Source organism: Achroia grisella, unplaced genomic scaffold (assembly GCF_030625045.1).
Source record: "Achroia grisella isolate CSIRO2021 unplaced genomic scaffold, CSIRO_AGI_Agris_v1 utg241, whole genome shotgun sequence".
NCBI classification, from domain to species: domain Eukaryota; kingdom Metazoa; phylum Arthropoda; class Insecta; order Lepidoptera; family Pyralidae; genus Achroia; species Achroia grisella.
In genome coordinates this window covers 2,598,048-2,619,924 of record NW_026712734.1, presented here as the reverse complement: position 1 = coordinate 2,619,924, position 21,877 = coordinate 2,598,048, and the positions used below count along the sequence as shown (strand labels likewise).

General features: G+C 31.0%; 1 protein-coding gene across 1 annotated transcript in view; it reads left to right on the top strand.

Annotated features, from left to right (window-relative positions):
- The first annotated feature begins 10,859 nt into the window (after nucleotides 1-10,859).
- Nucleotides 10,860-21,877, top strand: part of LOC131842509 (uncharacterized) — a 42,854-nt gene continuing 31,836 nt past the window's right edge. The window contains exon 1 of the mRNA XM_059191059.1: nucleotides 10,860-11,083. The gene's annotated coding sequence lies outside the window, so the exon portion shown is untranslated. The remainder of the gene's footprint in view (nucleotides 11,084-21,877) is intronic.

Here is a 21,877-nt window from a genome sequence, read left to right as displayed (position 1 = left end):
TAATAAAATGATGAGAAGCACATAATTAACTGTACTTTATTTTATATTAAACGAATAGACATATTAATTTTTAATCTAGATATGTGATTTGTGTAATATTAACAGCCATTCATATCAGATGCGTATATATTAAATGTAGCAAAACTTAGTATTCATTAAGCGAAGGCAAACATTAAAATAACAGAAATAGTCTGCTGTGTTTTATTCGCTCAGTAAAATGAACACAAACTCGTTGTACCAAACTGAACTTAAGCCTAACAAGCAACAGAAGTTCAACAAACAACAACGTTCTAGATTCCGGGCGTGTAACGAGTGTGAATCACCAACAAGGATCGTATGGGTGACAAGCCAATTTAGCAATTGAGGAAGTCCCAATAAGTTTAGTTTTAAGCTTAGTTTAATATCACACTAGTGTATAATCGAAATGGTTATACGACTTAATATAAAATCAATAGCTAAAATAAGACAACTTAATAAATATTACACACCTATGTACAAAAAATAGTAATAATGATAAATAAAAGTAGATACAAAGTCGTTTGCGTGAGTGCCTACCTGTAGTAGTTATAGTCACTATATCACACCTTTTTCTGCACGCCAGAAAGCATGCTTTCCGATGTAATGAATACGGCAGAGCTATTGTCATGTCATGCCTAACATTGTAGTTGTGAGAGAAGCTACAGAAATATGTAGGTACTACGTACGTCACAAATTCATTTTATATCCGTGATGACAGTTATTTTCCATCATGTGTACTGACAGATCGTATGCCATTCCAGAAGCATTAAAATATAAATACACTAACGTTTCACCTGCGAGAAATTTACAGCCTATGTGTTATTGTGCTGTATGAGATACATATATGATTGTAAAGTTTCGTTAAAATCCATTCATTAGTTTTTAAGTAAAGAGGAACAACCATCGTTCCATACTCACAAACTTCCACATTTACAATATTAATAAGTTATATACTTTATCTAAATATAAATTACACTGGATTCCCATCTTCGCATCTCGACTCTCAGAATTCATCGTTCATTTTTTATTTCAACAAATTTTTACTGCTCAAGCACATTTTGGAACTTAAAACAATTTAGTTATAGTTACACACAACATATACGTTTAGATCTAGAGTATGTTAGAAGTTGGGACTTGACTAGTGCATAGAAAAAGTTCGATATAATGTATTTTCTTATCAAAAATATTACATTATGTAAAAAGCTCTATATGACCTAAATGAATATTCCTTAAAATCCATGCGAAGCCTATCTAAAAGTACTCGTGTGAAATACAAAAGGTTGCCCTTGATTAATTAACGAACTCACTTTTCACCCTTTACGATATAATTGTGTTATAAATGAACTGTACACCACTCACGATGACACAATTAGTAGAAGTCTCAGCAGTCACTTAAAATGCCTATACATGTAACTGGAATACATTTTAAAACTTTGTTAACGATTGGCACTGTATAAAAAAGTCAACAAAAAAATTGAGGTAATCAATTAGCATCTTGCAACATTAATTTTGCAGCTTTCTGTGATTTGCATAGTATATAACGGTTATGTAATTTATATGATGTGACATTGAAATTACAGAGTAAGAAAACGCCTTATTCCTTAGGAAAATCAAGGAGTGAGATGTACCAAATTAATGATATTGTACTTTGTGAATGTTCAGTAACAATACTTAGTGTATTCTAATATCTTTGCCTTCTAATAATAATATCCAATCGAAGACCGCGGTAGAGTTGCATTATCAATATCCGCGATAGATTTGCACGTTCGATCCCCGAACTATACAAACACTTTTCTTATTGAGTAGGACTGTTGGAATACGACGTACATATGTATAAAAAAGTATCTAGGTACGTCATCTAGTATCTATATTAAAAACACTGCCTAAATAGAGACGAGATGATTTTATGTAAGTTGTCCAGGTTATCTGAATACTTCATAGATATTCTATCTCCATTTGAATAAAAAAGTCAAGTGACATTTGAAGTCAACATCAATCAATAATATAAAAAACCTCGATAGCATAACACATGACATAACTGACCCTTTGACCGATATTTTCCTCAATTAATAAATAAACCTACCGGTATATAACAACTTATATGTTATATATAGTTATACAATATATTATAATTCTTTTACGTACACTCCTGCACGAATTTTGCATATTTTATTTTACTACATATTTCAGATTTATTTTGGCGTTTATACTGGTTGTGTTGACTAACAGTCCCCTCCTCACTTCAAATAAAAGTGTATTATGATTCCTACAAAACAAATCACTTAAGGTTTGGTCCAATTTTGAATCTACTCAAAACTCAAATAGATATTTGAGTACGAGGGAACCCGACGTAGTACATAGACTTAATTTTTTGAGACACTTATAATAAAACCCATCCAGCCTATCGTGGCGAATTCACAAAAAATAACCATGACGATTTCCATGAGGAATTGCTTATAGTAAATCTGATACTCTAATAGGGTACAATATACGATTAAGCCACTCACCACTTACAATTCCTACCTCCACGCATTTGTGTTCATGCCACCTAATGCCTAATGTCTTCATAAGTAGTCCCTAATTAATAATTAGCACAGTTTGTATAGTAGGTACCGAGGTGCATTAAGCGGAGATAAGATTGTAAAAGGTTTCATGAAAATTACTTTCTATTATCATATTTATTTATCACTGTACCATGACTATCGAGGGACATGTTTAACATGACATTGAAACACAACATATTTATATTATGTAGATACTTGTGTTAGTTATTCATGTATGTATACGCGACATCACACATACATAATGTTCATGTTATTTAAATCTGTATTACGTGCTAAAATGTTACAACACAACAAAACATTGCAATTTACAGTGCATTACATAATATAGTAGGTACCTATTTCACTTCCATATTTTAACTAAAATGACCTACTCATGTGTACAATGTAAGAATAATAATCTGTCTTTATGGCGTTTGGTACAACATTTATCTAGTGGTTGATTAACCAGAAGTGCATTTCGCAGAAAATTGAGATGCATTCGTGCAGTCAAATTTATACCTAAATGTCATAAGTTATCGGTCATTACAATTGGTCGCTAATAAGGAAAGTCTTTTCGCTTTGATTACCATAAAAAATATGAAATAATTTTGTAATTCATATTTCGGCTCGAACCTAATTAAAACGATTTATGTTTTAAAAGTAATGCATTTTACATTGAAATATTAATAAACTTAATATACCTACTATATATTTTACTTTAGTATACCTACTGGGTTTGGATGGGAAAATGGCTTACATATGATTGAAAAACAGCAGGTGATGATTAAAAAGGATTAATTGTAACTTTTGCATTGCAATATCATTCTTAAGTAGTTAGTGTAGTTAAATTATTATTTATTTGTAATAAATTATGCTATTATAATTCCAATATTATTAAATATGGTGTATCTTATATTTCCTTAGTAGACGATTAGATATAGAATTATATTTTTATTTTATTTATTTACTTAAAACAGAAATCATGTGTACTAATTTACTGAAGAAACGATGATATTCTCAGAAGTATAAAACTGTGCTACGAATATCAACGCCCTCTACCGAGTTTATATAATTCGGAAAAAAAATACATGCTATGACGTTACTCATCACGTATTGTCCAATAAAATTTACAAAATATTTAATTTAACAAAACAAGCTAACAAGCCACAACAACAACAACAACAACAATTTAACTTATAAACAAAAAGAAAGAAACCATAAAAAAGTACAAAACAATAAGAGCCTATGCCTGTATTTGATATGTATATTTGAATGCATTATGTGTGTGTGTGCATGTGTGTGTGTGTGTGTGTGTGTGTGTGTGAGTGTGTGTATGTGAGAGAGGGTGGTCTATGATTACTATACATTGATTTTGAAATTACGAGATTTACGATACAAGTCAGGTTAATAAAGTTTTAAAAGATCTTCCGATTTTTCATAAGATAAGTTTTGGAGCAATTTAGCACATAACAGCATACATTTGTAGTAGGATATAGTCGATCAATCTTTAACTTCTTGAAGCACGTGTGATAACGGACCACTATCTCACTTTAGCATAATGTAATTGGCCTTCCCTGAGGGTATTTTCGACCTTCTTACCCAATGACTTCTACCTTGTACAAATGTGATCAATTACTGTAAAAGAATTTCTTTTACAAAACATTCAGTTAAGAATACATCTCATATGAAGAAGCCATGTTTTTCCAAATAGAGAGGTCAACCTGTCATGACATTATTAAAATGACGTAAAACTTTACAATTAGACGTGAACCTCGACCAAGACAAATCGAGTGCTGCATTAAGTGATTTTTGACGATCAATTTATGAATGTACTTTCATATTAATATAACTTCTAAATGAATATTATGCGTGATGAAAGTAGAATCGTGACATCTGTCTCCACTCTCATTGGATTACTGGTGAAATTGCTGCTTTCACGGCCAAATTATTGTATCAGACGCGTAATGCAGTTATTACATACTTCAATTGAAATCGCGATACATTTTAGATTGGAGAGCCGGATTATATACCAATTAGATAAGGCCCCAATCCACTGCTATACGACCACACTATATACATTACTACTGTACAACGTATATAGTTTTTTTCTTATAATGATTAATATGGAATAATGCCTGCGCTAATGGTATACGCAATCGAGGCACCAGTGGAGAAAAGGATGAGCATAAAGACAGGTCGGTTATGCCATCGTAGTGAATTCGCCAGGACCAAAATAATTTCCAGGAGAGATTGCGGGGATTAACCGGACATAATATATTGCATACAATGATAATGAAGTTAATAGTTCCCACTAATACCTGTATAGTGCTCTTCATAACTTTGTTTTAGCCGTCAGTTGGTTTCCCATTATTAGTAAAAAGATAGATTAGTTAGACTAGTAAAAAACAGGTACAATAAATATATATCTTTTTTTTAACATAGGCGGCAAAGGACAGGCCTCCTTATTAGATCACACACTAATTATGCTTAAAGGTAATATAGATATCTCAATGCTTGTATTGTACCTAATACTATATAATATTATCTTATCTGTACTAATACTAAATACGATATATCTAAGCAGTATTAGGTACAGTAGCACACCGCACCGTAGCGTGAGTATTGAATGATTTACCACATACTTTATGATTTCTAATTTGTACAAATATATCAAATTTTAATTCGATATCGGCAAAAACTTCTTACTACAGGAATTCCCCGTAAAGAGTAAGTTCCTATGTATAATCTTGTAATTAATAATGTGTATTAGATATAATCATTATTATTATAACATAGTATATCATAAAGTCGCTGTCGCTGTCTGTCCCTATGTATGCTTAAATATTTAAAAGTACGCAATGGATTTTGAAGCGGTTTTTTTAATAGATAGAGTGATTCTAGAGGAAGGTTTATATGTATAATACATGTACACCCGGGCGAGTAGCTAGTTATAGTATATACGGAAGATGATTGTTTGTAAGTAGACTAGTAGCCCAATTTCTAGCTTCAATCTATATTATGTCGTTCTACACGCGGTGCCCTCTGTCAGCATTAAAGTCAACTCCTTATAAATTCGCCAGGATATTTGGACTAACTGACCAGTTTTCACACTGCGTCCTACCATTCTTCATTGGTACTGTGCCAGTGTAGCTGAAGAGGACACCATTGACACTTCTCATAAAAAGAACCATCTGTACGTATTTTAGATAAAGTAGTCATTATTAATTGAATTACTCGTAATTACCATTAACTCTGTTTGTAAATTCTATAAGTATTTACTTTATACTGTTTGGAAATGTATGCTCTTAATACCAGCTCATAGTAACAATTATTATAGAAGTTATATAACGTTAAAGAAAATCTCATTATTAGTGTTCAGCCATTTGAATATAATTATTAATTTCAATGAAAGTGCACGGTAAAATATGTTAGGGATTGAAATAGTAAATCTACTGGAAGCTTTTACATTGTTAGTAATAATATGTTTAGTTCTCAAAAGTAGCGACTTAATAGGAGTGTACGAGGAGCAAACAGAATAAGTTAGTATTCCCAGAAAGTGATATTATAGACGGTCTACAATTGTAGGTACGTATTTATACATCAATTACTTATCAGCTCTCTGTTAGAAAGACGGCGAAACATTGTAACTTACTAAAAATTTTAGTTTCATAGAATTTAAATGTGCCTCTAGACTCTAGATTTGCTTTCTGCAACTATAGGTATAGGTTTTTGTTTATATTTTGTAATAATTCTCCTGGCATACACACTATACACTCTTTTATTACAATTCCTACGAAATAAATACTATTCTTATTTATTATTTTCTGTTTTTATTTAGGCATTGTTAAACAACAATCGTATAAAAAATTATGTAACTATTTAATATCTAAAACGAGATTCAAAATATTTGTACCTACTTGCGTTATAATCAAGCAAGCAAGCAAGAAATAAAAAGGTTTTTTTATTTATTTATATTTGTAATGAACTTCTCACTAATAATAGCGTTTGACGTTTATCAGTCTAGAACTTGAAATTATGTGATCCGAGAAATTTACCCTATTTCGAACTGGAAAAAATATTAAAATCAAAATACTTTTATCGAAACTGTAATATTTTTTATACTAGAATTCAGAGATGAAACAATAAATTTAAAAAAAACAAAACATTTATGAACTTTATAAACACTTTTCACAGAAGAAAGACACATCGTAATATAAGTTAAAGTAACCGAGATAAGTAAAATTGGTACTTGCATCTTACATGGAAGTGATTTCAGTAATATTTTCCTCCATTCTCTTGTGTTTGTTCACATATTCGCTCTGAATATTACTTCTAATACACATATATTTCCTCCAAAAATGTTCTTTAGTAATAACCTATATTCTTCTAGGATTTCTATTAATAACTAAAACTTAATTATAACTGTATGTAATATTCTGCCCACATGTAACATAATTGTGGACAGTATCTAAATGTAAAATTAATGAAATAAAAAACTTGTGAATCTTCACGTGGTTTTAAGCTACAAAACAAACATACTGTACCCACACTTATTAGTAAGCAGTCTTCACACACTCAAAGACCGAAGAAAGAAGACATAAGCGACATTTTTCTTTAATGGAATTGAATCTGCTTGCGCTAACGGTATATGCTGTCGAGACACCGGTGAAGGATGGGATAAGAATGACAAATCTGTTACCTTGTGACCAAATTAACAGAAATTTAACCGCTACAGTTTCTTGCAGGGACCAACTAGTCGCCATTATTGTCAACCCTCTTAATATTAAAAGTAAATTACTGAATAGTAACAAAAAATAAGCCTTTAGCTTTCGTCCTCCAAAACCTCCTAGCCAAAGCTGACAGTCAATCGATTCGTTTAGAATTATATTTCAATTATTAAATCCTGTCATATAAATTTCCTTCCGTTTTGCTTGGAGTGAGTGGTTCAATTTTATTATTGTTTTCGGCTCATTATACATATAATGACTAATTCTGTATAATGTATAAAAATTCCAAGGTTTCACCGAGAAAAAGAGCAAATACGAGAGATCAGGATGATTCACTCACTGACCACTGACCTAACGACACAACCAGATAAACCAAAATCGACTTTATTGACAATAGTAGATGGAAATAACACAGTATTAATAAGTAATGTCCATAGAACAAATATAAATTTAGATCATTTATTAAGTTTAAATATAATCAAAAATATAAAATACTACCGCTTTATCTGGACCAGATTGCGGTAATTGTTTTCATATATTGATACCATTAAATTACATGAAAAAAAAGCTATATGTTCCCTCAATATTGTAATTTATACTTCCAATTCTATGCCGAAGTACCGTAGCTTGTTTCTTTATATATATATATATATATATATATATATATATATGTATGTATTAATATAAAAAATACATAAACATAAATAAAAAATGATTCTATAAAATAAACCTGCTTTAATGACTCAAAGAGAAAAATATCCGCGAATACATGTCATCTGCTGAATGACAACCTCCTCTTCTTTGAAGCGGGAGGAATTATATATGAGGATATTTTATGATGTCCTACTTAAATGTAGGCCTATCGTCTTCCCATTCGTCCTCGGTATGAAGGCTACATTTTATATGTCCCTCAAACAGATATAAAAGTACTTTCATCTATCTCCTACAAATCTATCTCTCTACTACAAAGCGTCATACAGGAATTTTAACCTTTTGGTATTAAAATTTTGTTGCAATTAAACATGCAACTGTAAATGTTCGCTCAAAACATTTGCATCAAATAATACCCTTAGCACTATTGACGACTTTGGTGGTCGGTTTAGCATACCGCCTCATTTCCGGTGGTCGCAGGTTGAATTCCTCGCACAGTATGATATTTATGAGTATATTTTTTTGTATCGATCTGGATGTTTTCTATGTATATTATGTATGTATTTAAGAAATATGAATTTCATTACTTGTAAGTATATAGTAGTATGTATAGAGCTTGTATTATGAGTACTAGACAACTGATTGTCTAGTAGTTAGTCATAACACAAACTCATCTTAGCTTGGGACTACATGGCACTATGTGAATTGTCCTGGGTAATTATTATCATTTTTTTTTTTTTTTTATATTTAAATACATTTTTCCACAGACATATTCGTCCGTGCCTTTTTTAATTTACTTTAATATTATAATATTTATTTAATTTCCATTTTTGTACAACTCCAGCCGAGATGTTACAATTTGCCTAACAGTGACACCGAGGCAGACCTTATCCGTCTGGCCCAGAACCACCGCTGGCCGGCCGGGTGAGTTGACAACATGCAGTGTCACCCATCTTTATTTGGAGGATTAGATTTATCAATATGCATATACAATTATATAAATCTTACACTACTACTATTATCATTATAATCCCAGATATGGTAGTCAGTGGTATAGTCAACTATCAAAATCCTGGTGAACGCAACATTTTGACATGTACGTATTTTACTTGGCTTAATATTTATTGATACTGGAATCTAATGTGGCAAATAGTAAACTTACCATCCTATTTCGGATTCATTATGTTTATTATCGATGTTCCTATCACCAGGGAAACAGTTGGAAATCAGAAAGTCGATCAGGTTCAAAATCACTACCTTTAAAATCTAAATAACGGTAGTTAACAGCTTACTACTCATAGTATCAAATATCTTAAGAACATTGGACTGTCAAAACAAAATATAAAAGTTTCTCCTTATATATTTGTGTTATTAAATAGAATCACCTGCCTGAGTAGAGTGTAGAAAAAAGGAGAGAGCAATATTGAGGCCGAGTATATAAAATATGTTTTATTTTGCTTGTTACAATTGATAACGCCGTATGGCACGTGCACTTGCTTGATAGACTCCAAGTCTGATTAATAATAACAAAGAAATGTACGCATACCTCAAAATATTGCAGATGCGTCGTAATAAGTTATTACTTTACATAATACTTTATATGTAATAAAAATATAACCTGTCTCTGTCTGTACGAGTACATGAATGATATATGAATAAAAAAAATGATTTATAGGAAATTTTATCATACAAAGTTCAATATGAACCCCAAACAATAAATTTTCGATTTTTTATCTGAAATATCTGTATAATATGGATGGTAATGACAAAAATCTGATGGTCCTGGTAAGTGGAAACCGTCGGGCAGCATCACGGACATGAAATTACGACTGTGGTATCCACCATGAGTTGCCATTCAGGATGACTAAGATATGCTATCTCCATACCTAGTAATAACTAAAATTTACTGGTCAATTAAATTCACTGATTTGAATCGTTCAGGCGAAACAGCGCCCTCTGCTTGTGATGTAGGAACTATTACTATAAAAAAATTCAGAAAGTGGAGGATATTTTATTCTTTCGTTTGTTTACTTGCATATTAAAAATTAATTTAAGCAAAAATATGAAATATTATATATTTTTATTAAATTAATTTTATGTATATATCCGCAATAAGTACTTAAGAATTATGTAGTTAGTAAGTCGACATCTGATATTTCGAAACTGTCATGATTCAGAAAATAGATTTTATGTCATTAATACATCTTTTTCAATACATAGATAGCTACACTGTTTCAATACTGCCAAAAATTGGACTGATAAAAGGTACTATAACCAACATGGACGAATAGTAATATGATTAATCATATAAAGATTTACTAACATTATGATTGTAATTGTAAAATGAATAAACGAAAGAAGCTAATAACTAGCAAATAGATTCTACCTTTTTATATTAATAATTTGCTTGATTTGGCAGAGGGTACGTAATACACTCAGAAACAGTCAAGATTTTTATATAGTTTTACTGGTAGGGTCCGATTTTTAGCAATTAAGTCTTATTGTTAATCAAAATCATTTAATGACACAGCATACTTTCGACCACTGAAATGCAGTTAATTTTATAAACGGAGCAAAAATATTACATTACATTTATAGTGACTATAGTAACAAACCAATTATAATATAAAGTTGGCAATATCCATAAAACTCTTAAGGCGAAAGAGTATAACGACGCGGTTAGTGATACTTATCAGAAAAATTGAAATTCTGCTCCCCACCGGATGTCGCGAGATCACTGATTACATACACATTAGCTCAAATGCAGTCAATTTTCTTTGAGATGCGTCTCGCGGAAACGGCGCGTCTACTCGTGTTTAGTCGGCTTCGAAACGATACGGCCATCGACTACTTTTCGACTCGATCAACCAAACGAGAAACGAATAAACGTGATCGTGTTTCGAAGCATTCGACCGCCAACTCTCACGCGTGTCGTACGTATCAATCGAGCGCACTCGCCAGCGAAACTTAACTCGCACCTTTCGATAAAACGTGAATGAAGTGTTGTTCTTGAACGATAAGTTTTTATTTAAATACTTTCTTTCGCCTGGCAGTTTTTGTTTGTGTTGGTTATTTTTGTTTATTTGTTCTGTGACTTCACATTGGAGGTGTTCCGATTATTTTCAACTCTGCCAACTGTTTACGGTAAGTGCGGGATGAATTTTAATTTATTTATTTAGTGGCTCGGCCAGCTGATTATGCGGAGAGGAGATCGTGCCATGAACTGCATTTTCTTGCATGAAGGTCGTCGTGCGTTTCATTGCAATCATTCGGTTTCTATGTCATTCGTATTTCATAGGGTCACAGGTCTACTTATCGACACCATTATATGCCTGTTAATCTACTAATTAACAAGTAATCGATTTTCCAGTTATATCATTAGAATTAATTCAACTGCAACACTCGTTAAGAGAATTTTGATCAATCTTCATAAATGTTACTCTTTAATTAGTTTCAAATGACTTTATTCAAGTAACGCAACCACAAATTATAACAGGTACCTATTTAACCAACCATATATCGAATAATAAAGATGTCAAATGATGGTTCACCAAAATTATCTAAGTACTTATAGCAATAACTTTTTTTATTCATAGTCAACTGCACTTACATTCAACAATATACATCTAATGACACTTAAACACGGCATTCAATTTGCTAATTGATTGAAATTTTTATTGTATACTAAATATTTTTACCTATGATTACTTCCTAAGCACTAACAAATGGAGATTATAATTATCTGCCTATAATAATAGGAAAATTACATGCGTGAAATACCTACTTTATGCGTTGAAGTCTTTTGTGAGTGAATCTAACAATAGTATACAATTAAAAATATAAAAAATACCAACCCGATTATAATACATTTACGTACTACTTTAATAAAAGTAGGAATACCGTTTATATATATAACTCCACGCAGAAATAATTCATTTTAAAGATAATATACAGCAAGTCATATGACATTTTTATTTAACCCATATTTTAATTGCCAACACGTGTTACTAACTCTCTAATTTATAATTTTAATTACCATTTTGACCTCCAGTAATATAACATCAGTGACCTTATTAACTATCATCTTGCTATCTATCATTTTCCAGATCTTATATTTATTTTTGAAATAAATCACAAAAAAATGCCATAAAACTCTTGGTCAAAACATTTGAACGGAATCCATTTGGTGGCAAGTGTATCTTTTATTTTCCTGCGATAACAGCGCGTTTGTAAACAATAATGTCCGCAATGGATTACATTACATTCACAATAAATAAATATTATGACTAGTGTTATGATTACCACACTGACCCCTACTTATAATCAAATATTAATATTCTATGCGTAAAGTAAGAACTAACAGAAAGTTGAAGGTTCAAGCACTTTATCTACTACGCAGTTCCTGTACTTATAACTATAGATACTATGTGCATTCGACTCATCAGATAACCGTCAGATTATAGTGACATGTATATATTTATATATCTACTACTTATAAACGCCACTTTATATATCTACTATATAGATTTTTGGTAAATTTGTCAAATCAGATTTTTTTTGTACTTAATATCTCCAATATGTTAATGTAATACCACTTAATTGTAAACTATGATATATATATACATAGACACCAAACGCTTAAATAGTCAAACGCAAAATTTTAACGTAATAAATCATACTTACAAAGCATTCATTTATTATAATATGGTATATAGATCTGCGTCAAAAAAGACCCACCCATTATTAATAAAAAAAACTGTTACATTCTTAAATAATTTATATAAATTATGCAGCGTGTCGAAATGGGCATTCTATGGAGAAGTAAATAGGCAAATCTCCATACAATTAGTTACGTAAGTAAGATAAAAAGAATTATAATTACAATAGTTTTATATTATGATGTCTGTGCAATTAGAAATGTTGAATCTATTGTACATTCTCACGCCAACACTATATTTTTAAAATACAATTCCTTTTTTCTCAAACCTACCTTCATAGTTCATTATCATTTGTTATATCTATAATCCATTACAAAACATTAGTAAATGTTTTATTTTTATTTGCCGATGCCCGTATTGCGTTGAAATAAAGTATACATTTTGAATTTCCGGTGATTCCTAATTTATCGATATATTTATTTTAAAGAAATAACCTTATTATTATAATTTACATTATACAGTTCAGTTACCATTGAACGCATTTGACTGTATTAATCATACCGAACTTTAGAATATTATATTATATCAAATATGTTTTTCGCTTCCATTCATCCCTGTTTAAAAATCTCTTTTTTGGCCTTCCTCTGCCCTTATAACCATCCACATTCATTTGTAACATCTTTCTTAAAATATTATCCTCGTTCCTACGCATTACATGTCCATACCATGATAGACGATTACTCTTCAACCTCTCTGACACCTCTCTTCAATCTCTCAGAATATTATACAAAAGTATGAAGTTAAAAACATTTCACGTAATATTTATGTTTTACATGTATTATTTCATAAAAATTAAATATATTGGAAACATTGTGAACTAAAATTATATACGCAATTATTATAACAGGTAGGTACCTATACTTTTCAAATTTCCATTATATAAAGATGATAACGAAATTAAAACAATATTATTTACGATACAATGTTATTTCATAAGCCTCAACAACCGTTCAAATACTCACAACAATAACTTATAATTTTAACTTTAACTAAAATTTGTACTTAGGTCTTGTACTTACGCACTTTGTCGTAGTTACACAAGTCAGTCGCTCTACTCAGTCTTGATGTAAAACGGGACATCCAAGATAATGGAACGCAACAAATACATTTAGCAACAATATGTTCTGTTCACTATGCATTCCCAGCAATGATGTTTGGCACAATTGTCGACCAGGGTTCTCAACCAAAATCTCATATTAATATTTACAAAATTTGACAGTCATTTGTATAGCTTGGGCTATTAGTCATGCTGTGAACACTAACAAAACAAGGGATACAAAAACCGAAACTATATAAAATAACAATTCTAAATTCCGGCTGAAGTGAATATACTCAGAAACATACGTAGATCAAAATCTCATATGAAATTGTATAAGGATGATATTGTCACCGTAAATTCCAAAACCCTCAGTGCACAAGGATGACTCTATGGTCGCCAACCCTGATTCAACTCAATACAATGCAAAATGTAAACTACGCGCGTGCATGCCACCGCCGCATACCTACTACCCATGGATTAGGTTACAGAAACAGCGTATATGTGAGATGAGTACATAACTTGAAACAGAAATTTAGGTCACTTATAATTCAGCCCATTAACTGTTTGCACTACTTTAACTATTACGCATACGAACAATAGAATCTAATTGAAATGACAATATGCAAAATTTTATGCGATATTAGCTTGTACACGCGATTACGTTGCGTCATTACGGTAAATTGCACTATTAGATAAAAACGGGATACGCTGGCTGGGACAAAAAGAAGCCTATGTTCTGCTAGGTCCCAAATACGACGTGTATACACTTTCATGATAATCGTATGAAGAGTTTAGGCGTGAAACCGAATCAAGGGAAAAAGAAATTCACCTTCGCATTTAAAATATATGAATGTAGCTGTGCCCGCGATTTGACCCGCTTGAAATTTATAGCCTATGTTGTATATCTGGTGTATAAGCTACATTACTGTACAGTTTCATCAAAATCTGCTTAGTAGTTTTTGCGTGAGAGAGTAACAAATATCCCTTTATACATTCTTGCTCACAAACTTTCGTGTTTACAATATTTATAAGATCTTATATATAAAATTCTCGTGTCACAGTTTTCGTTCCCATACTCCTCCGAAACGGCTTGACCGATTCTCATGAAATTTTGTGAGCATATTGAGTAGGTCTGAGAATCGGCCAACATCTATTTTTCATCCCCCTAAATGTAAGGGGTAGTCCAACCCTAATTTTTTATTTTTATTTTAAGGCTAAACAACGTTTGCCGGGACAGCTAGTATATCTATAAAATTGTCTTTTCGTTCTATAAGTGGATCTCTGTTTCTTAGTTGTTTTAACATATTTAGGTAAAGTATATTTTTACATAATTTCAGTTACTGCATGAAATTTTCCATAGTTTTTTAGTACATTTTATTTGCAACTACGTGTTAGTTGCAAATCACATTATTATGGGCCTAATTTGTATAATCTGCATAGCACCACCTTCAAATATTCTATACCAACGCAATATTACAAGATATTTTCGGTAAAAGTTCATCATACTCGTTAGATAGCTGCATAATAACATCATTTGACATTGGCACAAGAGCCGAAGGCGGTCGCATGTGGTGGGCCGCACGACACACCTGCCACGCCAGAGCGATAAACCATTCAACTTTTATTGCTATTATTGCTAGTGAAATTTATTTATTGGATGCCTACTAGCGATCAAATGGCAATTCTTCTTTATGGATTATCATAAGCACTTAGTAGTTTGCGAAGCATATCTAGATAATTCAATTCAATTTATTTAATATATGGTGAGTACTTAAATATAATTTAAGTATTCCAAATTAGGCCGTACATAAATTAATTGAAATAAATATCTAGAAAGTATTATTTAATACCATACCACTAAAAGCTTAAGTAAAAACAGAACTATAGTACAACCAAAAAGTCCTCATTGCAAAAGAAAATAATTTCATTACAAGACAAGAATATAAACTGTATTAATAGTGAAACGAAATAACTCACTAGTTAAAAAATATTTGAAAATTCGTACGGAGAACAGATTGGGACTCTAACAATCTGTTTATTTGTAACAATGTGCTTATCATATGAATATGGCGGTACGGATTCTGTGGAAACTGATACTATCACAATTATAACTAAGGTTATATACATTTCATTTGATAAATTGAATCATAATTACGTATATCTAGTAGGTACTACCTATAAACAAGTGCACATGATAAAGTTCATTATTAAATTTATATGTATATATTTTTTTTACATTGTACTATCGACATGACAATGGCAAATTACAACGATCCTCAAACCGTTACACAACCACTCTGAATATACATTGAATAAATCAGTATAATTCCGAATATATATTATCAGAAAATCAATAAATTCTCTTTTTAAACAGCAGCTACAATCTTTGTCATCATATCTACATTCGCCGTCTATCGTTTTATGTATTTTATTATTATTATATGTACATACAGCTAAATAAAACACAAATTAATTTTAATTAAATTTATATTTCACATAAATCAGACCTTCAAGAATTGCATCCGTTCTTTAAACCTCTCCAGTTAAGGTTTTTGGAGCGTCTCCAAAGTACATACCTACTATGTGTTTAATTATTTCTTCATCTGCAGCTCAATTTATTAACATTTAGAAAGACCTCGTAAACCGATATAACATCAAAGCGCTCACTCGAAAGCCAGACTCGGTCTGAGATTGCCTCGATTCACATGAGTTTATATTTCATTTAATCAATTCCGTTGCAATAGGTATCCAATACCAATAAAAATAACACGTTGACGAGTTAATGTACATTTTAGTTCTGTATTAGTTCAACATTTACTAAAAAAATAGTTATTTCACGAAAAGCATTTTACACCTAAAGATTTTTCTTGTGTTATTGTAATCTAATAAAAAGTACGTTAATTGTTATTGTTTACATATTTAATACGATTGAAAAAATAATTTTGTATATTTTACTTTTATAATATTATTTAAAGTAACTCTTCGTTTAGTACCTATATACTAAAAGTGGATCGCTAAAATGTAAACTGATATATGTAGGTAGAAAACTTTTACCTAATAATAATAGACTTTACATTTATAACATATGATACTCATCATACAGTCCAAATTATTTTTGTGTCAATTTAATTTATAAATTATAATTAATATCAAGTAAGAGAAAAAAAACATTGGTGGATGTGAATTTCATGTTTTTATGAGTATCCAATCATGAGAACAAGCGCGAAGCGGGATTGTTGGTGGCGGTACACTCTCACGGCTCCCTTCCGCTTTACCTCATGGACATACAATAGCTACATTACTGCTTATTTTTTCTTCATCTTCGTTGTTTACATTAATCGTGAACGTTCATCAAGAATTCCTGGAAGTGAAACTTGTCTTTTTATTGACATTTTATAGAATCAAGACGGCTTCCGCGTATGTATAGATTTTTTACTGTATGTTATTGATACCAGTCCCTTGTATCATGTGTCGACATGATCTGATTCAGATTTAGATTCTTGACGTGGATTTATTGTGATAACTCTTAACATCGATATTTTTATTCTAAGTATAACATCATCTACATATATAAATATTTTATCTAAGACTTTTATTCTTACCTAATGATACTGTTGATAAATACAAACAATTTTCGCCAAGAAACTTACCATTTCTGTGTTATAAAAGTCACGATCAGTAGTCATTATAATTCCTTAGTCTTTATTTAACACGTTTCTGCACTCATTTATAATTGTTAGATTACAGTATCAACTAAAAAACACTAACATAAATAGCATAAAATTTACATTTCTATCCAGTAAAGATATACGAAATATTTCTCATCTTTTAATTGAAGAAAAATAATCAGTTGTAACATCTTGAGTGCTCGCATTGGTGCCTTACCGTGAAGACCGTGGGTTTCGACCTTACGCCATGAACAAAGATTACCGTTGCTTGCTGTCATTTTTTCTTTATTTAATTCTGCGAAGTGCTGTAACGGTGTCGCGTCCATTTGTTTTGGTTCGCCATCGAACAGTACTGAAAGTTGTACTGCATTGCATTGCATTACGCCAACAAATTTATGACTATGTCCACGTGCGTGTTTATTATATAACTAGACGTTTGTTAGAGGGTATCGCAACCACATTTTCTACTTCAGTGCCTTGTTTCCGTTATTATACTGTATAATAACCAGATATATTATCATTACTGTATGAAGTCTGGTACTGACAACAACATTGGCTGTATGTGAGTAGTTATGACAGTTAAAACCTTTTTTTGTTCATACCCACGAATAAAACATCATTCTAGTATACTATTCGAGTTCGGGTTTGATTCCTCGCACACAAATATTTTTTTTTATGAATATTAATAATATCTGGTTATTTTCTATATATGTATGTAGTGTTTATATGTATGTAGTATTTACAAAAAATATATATCTGAGTATTTCTATCTGTACCCATAACACGAGCTCTGCTGAGCTTGAGACTAGATGGCCCTGTATAAATAACTACAAAGCCATTAGACTGTTTTGATAGCTTCTTTAAAACGAAAAGTAGTCCAAAAAAGGACAGGTGTATAGCTATAATGTCTTTATAAAAAGTTTATTTTTTTATAAATAAGGGACTTAGTCACCATGTTAGTAACAAACAAGAAAACGTCATGTTCAATGGCATTTTCTTGTCTTTAATAGTTTTTTTCAGTAGGTTTTTAATTAGGTGAAACAACGTCTTTCCGGTGCTACTTAAAATGATTTTCTTGTAATTTCAAAGTCACTGCCTCCTTTACTTAAAAGTGCTTGCAATTTTTATACAGGCAGGTGTAGGAAAGTAATAATAATAAAATCATTACAATGTTTAATAAAGTATTAATTACAAAATATAGCCACTTACAAAATACATAAATTATTAAGGAAAATCATTACTGACACTACAATTCAAGTAGATAAGAACACAATGATACCTTATCTATCCATCAATTAACGCGATATCCTATAGGGAGTAAAATTTACCCTATGCTGATTTGTTTAATTCTCGTAATTAAATAACGTAAATTTAGTCTACGTCACAATTTTGCAGCACTATCATCATTATTTTATGCTACTATCGGTCATAGCGTGATGTTATAAAGCCTATATATATCCTTCCTGGAGAAATGAGCAATACAATAATAATAGATTTTTTTAATCGGATCATTAACAGCATTTCCCCGAGTATTCGCACTCATTGAGTATTGTATTTTACTTTTTTAAGTAAACTACAATACTCAAGCTATCTCCAATGGACAGTCAGAAAAATAGAGTACAATAGAAAAATCTTTATTCAAAATAAGTTCATATGAATAGACTTTCTAAAAAATATTTTAAGCACTCTTAAAAATACTCCTTTCCAAATTCCATAGTATTTTGCAATCATTAGAGTTAATCTAGTGTTAGTCCCACATGTACCTACTTTATCTACACAAACCGAAAACTGATCTTTTTCTCTTTTGTAGAACAAAATGTATATTGTAAATCAATATTAATAACCATTCAATATTTCTCTATGTCGAAGTAGATAGATACATCATAATATTCGTGGCTTTTCAAGGGATGAAATATATAGTATCTTCATATAGGTATGTTATAAATTATTTGATCCGTAATGAAAGAAAATAATGCGTGAAAATTAATTAAATTAATGCCTTAACAATTCAATGACACAAGTGAAATATAAAACAACAATAACCTACCTACATACGTAAATGTAATACACGCATTGATCTATTAAATACAAGCCAACTGGTGCGATTCTGTATCTATTATCAATATACCATTATCGCAGTATTTTAGTACTACGTACTATTATATTGCTCTAATTTAACCAAATTTATATAGATTAGTTTATCATGGAAATTTGTGTATTCTGACATAGACTCCATAGATGATTAAAATTCTGGGATATTATCACAATTATAGAGTTAAAAGATCCAAAACCCTTATATTTTTGTTGCAAAGATTAGTGTTATCTAATATAATAGAAAATTCATATACATATACATATGTACATAATCATCAAAATGGTGCAACTGAAGACAACTTATTCCGATAATCGTGATATAATAAACAACCACAAAACAAATGGTCAATTTACTATAAAATTCAATACGCAACAGTGTGTAATAATAATAAATTCTAAAGCAGATAAAACACTGTCCTAAAAAATATATTAGATTAAAATTATCCTATAAATAGATACACTAAATACTTTACACAATGAATTGATGCGATTTTATGTGGATGATTAATAAGGCTGTAAAGATTTGTAGTTATTATTTGAATATGATGATCTCGCTTACCTTGTGCTGTTCCGAATGATTTGAAGAATTTTTTACAATATCTTATTTGGCCTTCTATGTTAAAGTTATGAAAAATGAGAATCCTATGTTACTACTACAACTAATCTTAAGCTTAGTAATTTTTATTACATTTAGACAGAAAACTTTGAGCCTAACCGCTTCACTAAACCAGTTATCAAATTAATTGGTAACATCTTGAGGATAAATTGCAAGAAGCAATCTTGTCCGGATGCTGGAGTGTTTAATCTAAAACCTGTTCCATTGCAAAAAAGAGATTGAATATAAAGATTTGAACCATAGTGTCATTAGGCAACCTGATAAACATAGACACAATCAGTGATAGAACAGGGCGTGGTGCGATCGGCCAATGAAAGTGACACAAGCGTAGACGAAAGTGACTCTGTAGGTTTATTTACACTAGTTCAAAATAGACTCGAACACTTCTAAAACTGGTGTCCACTTTACATCTGTAGCCCCGCCCGCCCCGCTATTTATATCGCTCCAGGCGAAGTTCTGCCACCATGTACGGAAAACTAGTAATGCCCACCACTAGCCACTACAATTAATTACATGTTTCGTACATTGAGACATATTTATTCGCTTTCTTTGTTTATAATCATTTGCTTACCATATGTAATTCCAATCTGGCTTTATCTTTACCAGTACATAGATACGTTCTATACACTTTTTACATGAGTTCATCGAACTGCGCTTTTTAAGAGCGCTTTGTTTGTTTGTAAACAATACACGTTTTGAAACTAAGTGCATTGATGAACACAGTTTACTGAAGCAATTTCTATGGTATATCAACCCGAGTTTGGTTTACGGTAATAATATATCGAAAGTAATACTCATTAGTACAAAAGTACTACTAAGCCTCTAGTTTACACAGTTATTATAATTGAAAATTTTCTATTGATTATCTATATATATGGTTGATATATGTCATGAGTCATATAGGATTTATTAGTAGGACAAGCTAAATAAATCATGATATTTATTCTGATATTCTGCAACAATATTTTTATTGTATTTTTCTAAAGTTTTTATAAATATGAGTACAAGTGTTTTTAAAGACAATTTTATTATTTTCCTATTTCCGAAGATATTAGACTTGCAGGATAGCTGAACGTTGATGGGAACAGGAAATCTCATTTAGCTGTGGCACGTTCACAAGAGCAACTCAATGAAGGATGTTTGACATTAGTTCAGCCTCAAAACAGTATCACCGTAAATGGAGCAGCTGGTAAACAGTCCAATGATCGGTCGCGAGCTAACGTGTCCCAATTGAATATAACAATCGTATACCATGAACATCAATGAACCCAGATTATAAGAGCAGCTGCCGTATAAAATATACTCACATATCTAATCGCGAGCACCGTAGTTCAGTACATCTGAATAATAAAAGATTTACATAAGTTATTAATAAACAAATCGGAATTAATCTATTATTAATGTTCCAATATTCTATAAATTTATTTTCATATACATGAGATTCTTTAATTTAAGAGTACCATTAAATAAACATAAAATCCTAATATTTTGTTTCTGAGTATTTAAGTACGTAATTAAAATTATGGATAATGACTATAAAGCAAACATTAATCTTTCATAATAAATTACTGCTATTTTAAAACGAGTTATGTTACGTACATTCTATGAGAATACGAGTTTAAATCAATGGAATCCCATAGGCATTTGTAAACATCTAAAGAATTTCAATAAACATTTTGTAAACCCAATGTCAATTCGATAAAAGTAAAAACGAGCGAGGGACCAATTATCAAAACTACTGAGAGAGAAATGGAATGCCCCATGTAGTGATATAATTTCGATTTCCTTTTATAGAAAGTAAGA